This window comes from Phalangium opilio, unplaced genomic scaffold (assembly GCF_054372755.1).
Source record: "Phalangium opilio isolate 3A_F unplaced genomic scaffold, DU_Popi_V2 ptg000105l_1, whole genome shotgun sequence".
NCBI lineage: Eukaryota > Metazoa > Arthropoda > Arachnida > Opiliones > Phalangiidae > Phalangium > Phalangium opilio.
Genome location: NW_028324207.1, coordinates 10118418 through 10131388, shown reverse-complemented (window position 1 = coordinate 10131388; position 12971 = coordinate 10118418). Strand labels below are relative to the sequence as shown.

General features: G+C 36.6%; 1 long non-coding RNA gene across 1 annotated transcript; it reads right to left on the bottom strand.

The window, feature by feature from the left end:
• Positions 1 to 6191: 6191 nt before the first annotated feature.
• Positions 6192 to 10585, bottom strand: LOC149629906 (uncharacterized). Its single transcript, XR_016374487.1, has 3 exons — positions 10341 to 10585; positions 6777 to 7085; positions 6192 to 6723 (listed from the first exon to the last, which is right to left on the bottom strand). It is a non-coding gene; the product is annotated as an uncharacterized LOC149629906 (long non-coding RNA).
• Between the last annotated feature and the right edge of the window lie 2386 nt (positions 10586 to 12971).

The window sequence follows — 12971 nt, the reverse complement described above, 5'->3', positions numbered from 1 at the left end:
AGTGACTGAAAATCACAAATAAAGCTATTTAAAAGGATCAGGTAGGAAGATATGTTTTTCAGATATGACAGATTTTCGTTAGTCTTTTTAATAATCAAACATATTTTATTGTTGTGTTGAGCTCAATCTGTGAGTATAGATATTTAAATGAAAGGTCTAAGGCGGAATTCAATCTTGTTATTTTGGAGCGCAGCTCAGAGTGCAAAGTAATTGTTATCGTTTCATATAAAAACCATAAAACAATTCGTATAAATTCAATTATGTGATCATTGCATTTAAAAAATTCCTGAGCGAGCGTAGAGAGTTCCGTGATTTTTGATCTGCCCAAATGAGACCTCACTAATTAGTAATTCTGCGCTTGAAACGTCATACAGCTGGGATTATAAAAAATTACTTCGAAATGCCAAAAACATAAGACGGTTTGTGAAATTATAGGAATATTAGGACCTCTGGGGGCCCTGGCAATGTATTCTTCCCTAACCATTGACATCACTATTTACATAGAGTGGCAGTTTTGCCACTTTAATGGTTGATTATGGGCAGCATAAGCATTAGGCAGACCGTATTCGCCCATTGTAGCTGACAGCCTAAGTAGGTATATGTCTTAACTCACTGGTCACGTGGCAGGAACAAGATATCTGCAGTGAGGAGTGGGCTAGGGCTAGTCTTCACTATTTACTACTTGACATTTTGTTTATTTCGTTTTTGCCGACGCTTGAACGTGTAGTTTTTTTCTACGGCTCTTACCCATTTTGGCCCAATTTTGGAATTTTTAGTTACTGAAGCTCGTTTAGGACCTCCCGAGTAAAAAATTCGGACTGTATTGTACAAGAAAAATTTCGAAAGGGCCCCCAAATGCCACGGGCTCTGCTCCCCTGTAGTTACGCCACTGCTGACTGCTCTGTTGAACGTAGGTCAACCAAATTTATGGGACAAAATAGTAATATATTCTTTATTTTCTTTGGTTGCGTAAGGTTGGGTTAGGTTAAGATTGTTTATTGGGTGTGTTAAGTCATTAGTTTGAAAGACATAGAGAATAAAATAAAAATAAAGACGCTTCGACTGCTGCTAATTAGGCCAGTAAAGATTTTGAATTACATTTTTAATTAAAATCAACGCTGTCCTAAGAGAAGGACAATGAGCTGATTTTGTTGAAGATAAAAAATGTCGGCCGACTGTTTGGCGGGTGCGACATTTCGACTCGACACCGGCCATCCACGTGACCAATTATGTAACACTCGTTGCCAACCGACTAATCGGGCTGAAGGTGCATTCTCTTTTAATCTGAGATGTTGCGCGAGTGCGAATCTAACTGATAAGAGTTGTGATAATAAAGGTAACTACTAACTAGTTCTCTCTTCATATTTGCCCTTAACTTACTGTCAAATGTTTCAGCCAATCACGTAATCAAAATGACTTCCTAGTTGAACCATGGAGGAAGTACTCCCTGGGTCTACTTGTCTTACATATGCAGGGTGTGGGTGTTGGTCATAGAGTTTGATTATGGTCAGATTTTTAAATAAAAAGGCAAAATTTTTAACTCCCCGAGTGACGATGACGTCACGGAGCGGTATTACACTGGACGTGTCTGTGTGCGTGGATTAACTAACACTAGGGATTGTTCGTTCCCCCTAAAAGATGAAGCATGCATGTTCCAAACGCCCCCTAGCAGCGGCTACTTTCCCTAAAAGGAAGTTATAAGAAAATTGGACCAAATGTCACGCGTCCTATGACGTCAAAATTGAAATCCCGCCTAAATTAGAAGCCACCATCTTTAAAATCCGCAAAACAGATTTATTTTGACTAGAGATGGTGGTATATCTACATCCGTTTCGGTCCCACAACTTGGGGGAATGAAGAGGGAAATCAAGAAGTAATTCGGAACATGTAGCTGGCGATATTAATACATTGGAAACACGGTTAGTGAACAATCCTTAGCGTCAGGCAATCCATGCTGCGTGTGTCTGTCACCGCGTTCGCAGTTGGCTAATCGGAGCAAACGTGTTCGCAGAAAGCAATTTTTGGCTTCTACTCCCATCGTTAGGATTAAGAAGTTGGCGGCGACCGGCCAGGGTTACGAGACACGTCAAGCTTCCCAATGGCAGGGCTTCCAGCAAGGTTAACGCAATTGCGTCTTGCGAATCAATCGCCTTATATACTCTAAATTTCCTTAAATAATAAAGTTTCTTAAAACGATTTAACTAGAATTAAGGTAAATTAATGACGATTAAAATAATTAATATCAATTATATCAGAAGTAAATTAACCGAAGTTGTCAACTCCTATTGTTTTAATGTTAAGGGCAATTGCCCATTACCCCCTCCCCACCCCGACCCTCTTTCACGCTTTTCGTGACGTCTTTCCATCGCGCCTTTTTTAAAGGGCGCCCTCGAACGGTTGAGAGAGACTTTAGACTAGAGTCTGCTTGAGTGAATTAAAATGGCGGCCTTCATAGGTGGGGTTTGTTCAACAGTTGGCAACGAAAGCTGGCTGAATGAAATTGTAAGAACTAAAAACCTGAATACACAATGTAATTTTAATTTATTGCCCAAAGTGGCAACAAAAAATAAAGCGTTAACGTGTAAAATAGGAGAAATTGCTCTTTAAAACAAAGATTCGGGCAACAAAGAGGCCTTTGAAGAAAATGACATTGTAAAGCATAGGCGTTTGAGGCTTACATTGGATTTTAAGGTTGTTGTACAAAGCGACCAAATTTTCCACATACCTTTTCGCAGTATCAGAATCTATTAATTTTAGATAAGAATCAAGTCTCGAAAGCACAAAAGGCCGCTTAACATTCGCAAGGTATGCTAAAATTTCTTTCGGCAAATTTCCCATTTAAAAATGAATTCAGTTCATCTACAGCCACAGGCTAAATCGAAAACTACACGAAGAGCTAAGCCTAGCAATAGCAGACGCCAAATTTTTGTAATCCCGATCTCCAAAGGTCGCGTCAGATAGTATCCCATCAACCATTGCACGACCTTTCTCAGTAGAAAATGGGGAACAAATGCATCAATGTTTCAACCCCCGTCGACGGGGCCAATTCATTTGGTTAATTATCCATTCTCTGATAACTTCGGTTCATTTACTTCTGATTATATTTATTCAATAATTTAAAACCAACTCGACTCGGAGAGGTTATTTTTTGGATTCCCAACTTGTTTCTTTTAGCTCGAAGCATACCTTATCAAAGACCATTTCCAAAACGTTTCTTGATTGGTGGAAAACCAGAACCGGAAAAATATCAGACACGTTCTGTCCAACTGAACGGCAATTCCGTCATGCAATTGCCGTGAAATATTTCCGTTGAACTTCTTTCCATCGTATTCCGTTCTGATTTTTCCGCCCAGTAAGAAGATCTAATCGAAACCTTAATTACCGGCATGCTAGCTATTTCCTGATATTGAACCATCATTACCAAAGCCATTATTGCAGCTTTTCGCCAGTAAACCGAGATTATATCCCTGTCTTTAAATTAAGGGCCATTTTCAATCAGCTTTTTCCGAGCTTTTTGCCTTTGGCCTTCCCTTTCGAACTTTTGACCGGCTTTCGAACACAAATGAAAATCGAAATCGAAAAGCCACAACTCGGATCGTTTTCAAACAAGCATCAAATGAATAAAATTGACTAAATAGGGCGTAACTCAATTACTCTTACTTTGAGCGGTTAAAATTTAAAGAAAATAAGAAGCAAATATCAAAATCTTTTAGATATCCGCTTCTTGAACTGAATTTGAAGCTTGTTTGAAAACCATCTACATTTTGTGTACTTGCCTTTGACTGAACATTACTTCAGACGCAGAGGCTTATTTTTTGATCGAAAAATTTTTGATTGAAAATGCGTCTTCAGAAATGAACATTTTAACTTCCTGGCGTCATAACACTGTCGAATTTTAAAGTTTTGATATCGCAAATGTGCGTGCAAAACAAAGCGGACTCTAAAATGACTTTAATAACACTCCGTGATTGCTTCTCGTATATGACATCATTTCAAAAAGAAATTATTCCAACATGGCGTCGAGGGGCCAGCCACTCAGCGTAATCAGTGAACGAGTCTGCACCCTCGCTTGTGCAAAAATTATGACGCCTATTCTTTTAAAGGCCTATTCTTGACAGCGCTAGAATTATAACGCGCTATGCTTTAAAAGGTGGAGCGGGAATCTGAGAGTGATGAGCTCCTCGTTTGGCGCTCTTAATCCAAGTCCGTTCTCGTGATTAGAAACGAACGTTTTAACTAACTGGTGTCGAAACACTATTAAGGATAATGATAACACCAAAATGAGCAGTTTTAATTGGACTCTTCGGTCGATTCCGGAGGTAAAACTCGATTTGACTTCTCCTGGTGAGGACACGCTTTAGATTCGATCATTTTGTGACTCTAAATCGGAGCATAAATTTGCTGTTGGACAAGGGGCTTCTATTTGCTTAAAATATGGAAGAAGAGGTCTACAACGTAAGCGTACTCAATTTCTATGAAAAGGTAAGTTATCAATATCTGAAAACGTTTGAGTTGTGAATATCGTACATATAGTGTTCGTTGCGACGTTAACTTGACGCTGTAAGATTGTCGAAATGGTCGATTTGTACATAGGAGTTTTTTGAGTTTAAAGAAATTTCGCATTGAGATTCCGTGTTCCAGAGACTATAGTTGTGAACTTTATGATAACATATTAAATTAAACAAAAATGTCTTGGTTTGAACCAAGGCTGAAAAACAAACGATATGAGTGAGGTTTATCAATTGACTGAAGTTCAGATATTGAAATTTTTCTTTAATTATTATTATTTTTAATTTAATCCTTAATCACTGTTTAATTCAATCAACTGATGTTACTGTTAATCGATTTATTCCCTCTAAATTTATTCAAAAAATTGCATATCTACGCTTTTTATCATGAAATGAATTATTTTGAAGGGAATACGTATTGAGGGATCATTAATGAATGTTTGAAATATTCTGCTGACTCCCTAAACAGAGCAAACAATTTGTAGTCATAGATTATTAAGGTTGGCAGGCAAGTCCAGAGAGTCACGTACCGTTTACAATGTGGAAAGATTTGGATCTGACCGCGCGTTTTGAGACGGCTCTGATGACCCATACACTGCAAGCACTGAAGGGGCGAGCTTTAGTGTGCCCTCCTTCGCATAACTCGTTTAGAATGGAGTGGTTTATGTATTAATTCCGAAGGAAAAGAATATAAATATCATTGGTACTGAGAAGTTTTCCTTATAGAATCTTTACCCTAACCTTGGTTATGATATATAATATTTTTCCAATCCATGGAAGAAGCGCTACCTGCTAAAAGAAACCACAAGGGACAAACGTTGTTCCTATGTCTTAAGTAAACGGCATTATTTTATTAATTAGTCCGTGCAAAATAAATTCTCTTTATCATATTTTATCGAATATCCGTCTTCTCAGCAAATTGTAACCGTTGAAAAGACTACTATTGGTGCAAACTTGAAGATAAATTGTCAAGCCACTAACATTTAAAACTATGTCCGTCAAGGTGCTTACATGTTAGTGAACACCGATACGAAATCCCTTCAAAACAGAAGTAAATGAACTTCATTTACTTCTGCTTCAAAATAATTTCATTATAAAATGTTTTCGGAAAGTGGAATTGTTCTTGATAAAGCGTAGATAAGCAATTTTTTGAATAAATTTAGAGGGAATAAATCGATTAACAGTAAAATCAGTTGATAGAAATAAATTGTGATTTAAAATTAATAATAATAATAATTAAAGAACAATTGCAATATCTGAACTTCAGTCAATTGATAAACCTCACTCATATCGTTTGTTTTACGGTCTTGGTTCAAACCAAGACATTTTTGTATAATATCTGTCACTTCAGTCTTAAGGCGGTAGTTAACTCTTAACAGACTGAAATGTTTGGTGTCGTTTTTGATTCTTGCCGAACTTTATCTATTTTACCCTAAACTTTTGGATTTCACGCCTATTAAAGTACTTTAATTAAAATTTAAATAAATTTCAGTGTGAAACAGAAAACATGCGGCTTTATCAACGGCTTGGGTAGTTTTAATTTTATTGAAATAGTTTATTTAAAAGTTATTTCAGTTTTTATCCAAAAAAATGTATATTTTTGGTTTAATTTCACTTTAATTGTACTTAATTAAGTTGAAATTAAAGCTGTATTGTGTTTCGGCAGTGTTCATTTAGGTTATAAAAAGAGTTTGAATAAATAATTGACCTTAATTGTAATGTTTAGAGGAGTTTTTGATAATTCCAACACATTGCGTTGAATTTTTATCATACCCTTGCTAAATTTGCGGTAACGGAAAGAACATATATGAAATAATCTAATGAATGATGCTATTCTAACAAGTTCAACCATGCAGCCCAATTACATCAAATGCGTAAATAATTCATTGCAATCTAGACAAATAAACAAATGGCAATGTGGACTGTGGAAATAGCGTGTAACCGATTGGCGAACAGCGTAACCCTTTGACTCCCACGTGGTTACGTTGGAAAAATCTCCGCTGATGTAAAAGTGAAAATTATTTGACTAATTAAATTACATAACGACACTGTCCTCCTGGATTAACCAGCACCGCTGCAACTTATATTTATGGATTAAACAATCCACTGTTGGTAACAATTAGTTTAAAAAATGATTACGTAACATCATTAGGATTAAAAATTGTTTTAACGAATGATGATGCGTTGGTTGAGTTTCAGGAATTATATCACACACCTTCAAAATAGTAGAATTTTAGTGAGATTAACAAATAATGAAACCCTGTATACCTCATATGGGAATGTTGAATTAACTGAGCTAACGTAAACACCACTCGTTTAACTTCCCTAGCGAAAAAAACATTAAACTTTTTGTCATCATTCCAGTAGTATTTTGAAGTTTTCTAAAACTTCACAAGGTGAAAACACTCTCTTTATTTCGAGTTTGAACACGATAAGAAATTGAACAGATATGCCATTTTTACTTCAAATTGGAAGCGCCAACGATAAATACAATGTAAATCCGGTAAAATCTAGGATTAGGATATGTTTCTAGCAGGAAACGAAGCAGACTACAGACAACAGAATTCCAAAAAGGAGCTGGAAACAGTGGAAATTAGCTTTTTTTAATAATCTTTAAAGAAAGACACTATAAAGACTATCTACAGGGTGTTTCTGGAAAGTCTGGCACAAATTAACAGGCATGTTCCTTGGGTCAAAAGGAGTCCGAAAGGTCCTATGACGTTTTGGGTAAAGCGCTCCGTTGCGACGTTATGGGCTCTCAAAAGTAGGCTGAAAAACAACCAGATTTTGCAGAATTATAGCACTAGTATTGTGGTTTTGACCCAATTGTTTTCGATTATTGAGCATAAGGCAATGATCGAAATAAGTTCAAACCTAGTGGAAAACCGTGAACGTGTTAAACGGCCAAAAGCGTTAATCCCCTTGTTTTTATTAATGATTGTAATTAAAGGTAAGGAAAGTAGCTCAGATATCGGTTAGTTGTTTGTTCAGATGTACTGGTATCTGACCAGTCTTTTATTCTTTATTTCAATTAGACAGATTACTTTTACAATAATTCGAATGAATCCCATTACTTTTACAATAATTCGAATGAACCCCTTAACCTTTACAATAAATCGAAAGAACCCCTTAGATTTTACAATAAATCGAATTAACCCCTTAACCTTTACAATAAATCGAAAGAACCCCTTAGATTTTACAATAAATCGAATGAACCCCTTAAATTTTACAATAAATCGAATGAACCCCTTAAATTTTACAATAAATCGAATGAACCGCTTAAATTTTACAATAAATCGAATGAACCCCTTAAATATTACAATAAATCGAATGAACCCCTTAAATATTACAATAATTTGAATCGAACCCATTACATTTACAATAATTCGAATCGAACCCCATTACTTTTACAATAATTCGAATGAAACCCAATTACATTGTTCTACAAAAATTGTTCAAAATGGGCACCATCAACGTTTAAGCAAACTTGCGCGCGTCGTTTGAAAGATTCACGAACACGTTCGAAGATTCCTGGCGTGTTACGGATGCCTTCACATCCATCAATTATCCTTTGTCGTAAGTCTTCGACATCGCGAACTTCATTTCGGTATACCAAGTCCTTGAGATGGCCCCAAAGAAAAAAATCGCATGGGTTGAGATCGGGAGATCTTGCTGGCCGCGCAACAGTTCCGCCTCGACCTATCCACCTCCGGGGAAACGCGACATCAAGATATGCTCTAACTTGAAGACTAAAATGTGGCGGTGAGCCATCGTGCATGAACCACATTATTTGTCGCAGTCGTAATGGTACGTCTTCTAAAAGCTCCGGTAAATTGTCACGCAGAAAGGTCAAGTACGCCTCCCCATTTAGCCTCGGTTGCAAAAAGTAAGGTCCAATTAAGTGATCTCCTACAATTCCGCACCAGACGTTCAAACTAAACTGAACTTGATGTTTCATGACAGTGGTGCGAGTTTTGTTGCTTCCACTCGTGATAGCTATGTAAATTAAGTATCCCGTCACGCGAGAAATTGGCCTCTTCGGAAAGTAGCAAAGTACGCGGAATGTCTAAGTCACTTACCCGTGCCACAAACCACTGGCAGAAATCGACCCGTTACGGATAATCAGCTTCGTTTAAAGCTTGTACCTTTTGCAAATGGTATGGGTGGAACTGATGTCCTCGAAGGATTTTCCAGACGAGTACATGGTTAACGCCCAATTACCGCCCGACGTTCCTGGTACTGGTTGTTGGATCATCTTCGAAAATTGTCAAAACGGTGTCCTCTACATCCTCGGGAACAATCGCCGCACGAGGTTCAGGTCCCGACGGTTGAAGTTTCCCGGTTTCTCTCAAGCGTCTGTCGACTGCCGTAAATGTTTGTCGATTGGGAACTTGTCGTTGAGGAAAGTGCTTCTGGTACAAGCGCCGAGCTTCCACCGCATTTCCCCGAGCCAGTCCATAAATAAGATGCATATCTGAGTACTCTGCATTCGTGAAGTAGACCATGATTAGTTCCAGATAAGCTTCCAAATGTGCACGTACGCCATGAAGCACGTTAAGGTACACACATTTAAGCCGTCTGTAAAAAAAATACAACTTCTGACGTTGAAAACTACCCTAATGTTTAGACCAACACAGCATAATTTGTTGTTGTCTTCAAGTTAGAGCATATCTTGTTGTCGCGTTTCCCCGGAGGTGGATAGGTCGAGGCGGAACTGTTGCGTGGCCAGCAAGATCTCCCGATCTTAACCCATACGAATTTTTTCTTTGGGGCTATCTCAAGGACTTGGTATACCGAAGTGAAGTTCGCGATGTCTAAGACTTACGACAAAGGATAATTGATGGATGTGATAGCATCCGTAACACGCCAGGAATCTTTCAAACGACGCGCGCAAGTTTGCTTAAACGTTGATGGTGCCCATTTTGAACAATTTTTGTAGAACAATGTAATTGGGTTTCATTCGAATTATTGTAAAAGTAATGGGGTTCGATTCGAATTATTGTAAATGTAATGGGTTCGATTCAAATTATTGTAAAATTTATGGAATCGATTCGATTTATTGTAATATTTAAGGGGTTCATTTGATTTATTGTAAAATTTAAGGGGTTCATTCGATTTATTGTAAAATTTAAGGGGTTCATTCGATTTATTGTAAAATCTAAGGGGTTCTTTCGATTTATTGTAAAGGTTAAGGGGTTAATTCGAATTAATATTGTAAAATTTAAGGGGTTCTTTCGATTTATTGTAAAGGTTAAGGGGTTAATTCGAATTAATATTGTAAAAGTAATGGGGTTCGTTCGAATTATTGTAAAAGTAATGTGTCTAATTGAAATAAAGAATAAAAGACTGGTCAGTTACCAGTACATCTGAACAAACAACTAACCGATATCTGAGCTACTTTCCTTACCTTTAATTACAATCATTAATAAAAACGAAGGGATTAACGCTTTTGGCCGTTTAACACGTTCACGGTTTTCCACTAGGTTTGAACTTATTTCGATCATTGCCTTATGCTCAATAATCGAAAACAATTGGGTCAAAACCACAATTCTAGTCCTATAATTCTGCAAAATCTCCTTGTTTTTCGGCTTACTTTTGAGAGCCCATAACGTCGCAACGGAGCGCTTTACCCCAAAACGTCATAGGACCTTTCGGTCTCCTTTTGACCCAAGGAACATGCCTGTTAATTTGTGCCAGACTTTCCAGAAACACCCTGTATATTACAGTCTTTAATTCTTTACAGTTTACAGACTTACTAAGCCTTGGCCGTAAATAACGTCGAAAAACTTATTTCAAACGATAGAAAAACGTCTATTAACTGTAATTATTTACCTGAATTACTTTTTTAGACGAAAATTCGACCTGATAACGAAGTATTTGTTTCTAAGGGTGTTATAGTTAGTTAGAAAATCCAAGTAAAGTTGTTCAAGCTCGGCAAAATACTAAACAAGCGTCGACTGCTCAAAAACAAGTTCAACCATGGAGCCTGTATCTTCTTAAGATACGTGCTCCATGGTTCACCTTCCACAGAATGAAGCAAACTGAATGTCAAAGTCTTAATTTGTTATTAGGCACAAAGCTAGGCACTCCCTTGTTCTCAATGGTTGAAAATGGAAGAAATGGTTATCAGCGCGCTAACAGGTTAACCTGACGTTTAACTCAAAAGCCGTACTTCCGTAATTAACTAAAATTAACATACTTAGACTTAATTTTTTCTGATTAAACTAGCCGATATCACACCCTGAATACTTAATTGTTAAATTAAGAGTATTCCGAAAAGTAACTTCGCTCTAGTTTTTCAGTTCGCGGTGGGGGTAAATCACAAAAAACCCCATGTTAATCTCCATAGGAAAATTTGGTAAAAGCATGTGAATTTTGCTTTAACGTTACAAAAGAGTATCAAGTCATATCTGCAAGGGCCTGTAGAATTTAATCCTCTTATTTGAATGAAATTTAAAATTTTTAAAATGAACTTTAATTGCGTATTAAATTTTAATTTCCTAGCCGCTTTGGGATTTACCTAAATACTCTATCTACAGAATGATTTATTACATATTTGAAAATAATAAACATCTCCGGTAAAGTATGCCAGGTAACCGTTAACCAAGAGCAAATACAAGTGGAGTACAATTCTCAGCTGTTAATAATTGCCTTGAATACGCGTCTAAGCAAAAACAAATTTCATCTTGTCCGTACACTTTAAGAAAATACCGTAAAATTAACCGAAGCGAAATGATACCAAAAACGCTACTAGCTGGAATTAAATTTACCGCTTCATTTCCTGTTTTTTCCCATTGACTGATTTCCATGTTTCCAAGACATATCCTTATTGGATGTAAAATGTCGTCTGCCTTACTGTATATTCGCTATGCTTGGAATACTGCTTAAATAATTCGTAAATTTTTACTTCAAAAACGAGAAATAATTTCATATCTAGGTAAATAAAATAAGTTTGTAGTAGTAGACCCCTTGACTTGGAGAGGTAATATTTTGGGTTTTCCAACTTGTTTATTAATTTATAAAGGCTGTGTTACTGTTATTTATTATAGTCGTCGTTGACGGTATCTTCCCATTGCGGAGAATTCCATTAGACCGAATTCCCATTAGACCGCACCCCGCCAATGTTTTTAATGAATTTAGCCCAACCGCGGATTTGGTATTTACAATTCAAACGACGCTATTTGTCGAATTAAGCGACCCCAAAAGTGCTATGAAGTTAAATTTCTATTTATATCGTTTATTAATGAAAGCGTTTTAAATACATTTTTATTGCCTTGGAAACGCCATTATTTGACGACTATACAACAAGATGATAATTAAAAACGACCTTTGGAAGTTATCGTTACCGTGTGTTCTAAAAGTATAATATAATAGTAAACAGAAAAAGTGAAAATAGCACTTGACTATTTGGGCATGGGTTAAGGATTAATCAAAAACGCTTTCATCCAATAAAACGTTCTTGTTCAAAACCAGGTTAGGTAAGGTTGGGTTTGGTTAGCAATATCTTCATTGACTTTTCAAATAATATGCCTTTTCCAAAAAATTATTGTTAGGTTAGTAATATTTTATAAATCATTTAACAATATTACGCCTTTTTCCAAAATATTGATGTTTATCTTCATTGACTTCTCAAATAACATGCCTTTTCCAAACAATTACTGTTAGGTTAGGTTAGTAATATTTTCTAAATCATTTAACAATGTTACGCCTTTTCCAAAATATTGATGTTTATCTTTATTGACTTCTCAAATAATATGCCTTTTCCAAAATATTGATGTTTATCTTTATTGACTTCTCAAATAATATGCCTTTTCCAAAAAATTACTGTTAGGTTAGGGTTAGGTTGGGTTTGTTTAGGAGGACGTCTCTTCCTCTTAGGAGTGGTTATACACGTCATGTACAGTAAAACGGCTGGCTTAAAGTATTTTCATGATAAATATAACCAGAAGGGGATAATAGAAGAAGGATGCCACTCTGTATCCTCTTTATATTTCAGTTATGTAACGTCATTCTTCCCAGGCTCACCCTTTTAGTTTGCTTTGCCGCTCATCAAACTACAAATGGGCATCGCACCGTAAGGCGAATTCTATAATTGTTTGGTACTAAATCCCCAGAAATCAACCCACAAACCTCGTCTTGTAGTGGGACAAAAATCCACACGTAGCTAATACGGAAATTGTATTTGCGTGACTTGTCTTCATAACGGTTCCTAATTTACCCTCACTTGTAAAAAACATTTCGACGTTATCTCTATGGGAAAATTTAGTGTTTCTCACCAAAAAGTCGGATTCATTTTATGGATTCTAAAACCACCCTTAGCAAACTTGATTTTCGATGAAATTTGTATTATATTGAAATTTGGTCAAGGTTTATAGTTTGGTACTCCCCCTTGTTTTTGCTCTTGGCGTTGTAAAATCCGCTTTCCTAATTGAGCTTATATTTTAAGGTACATACACGTGAATG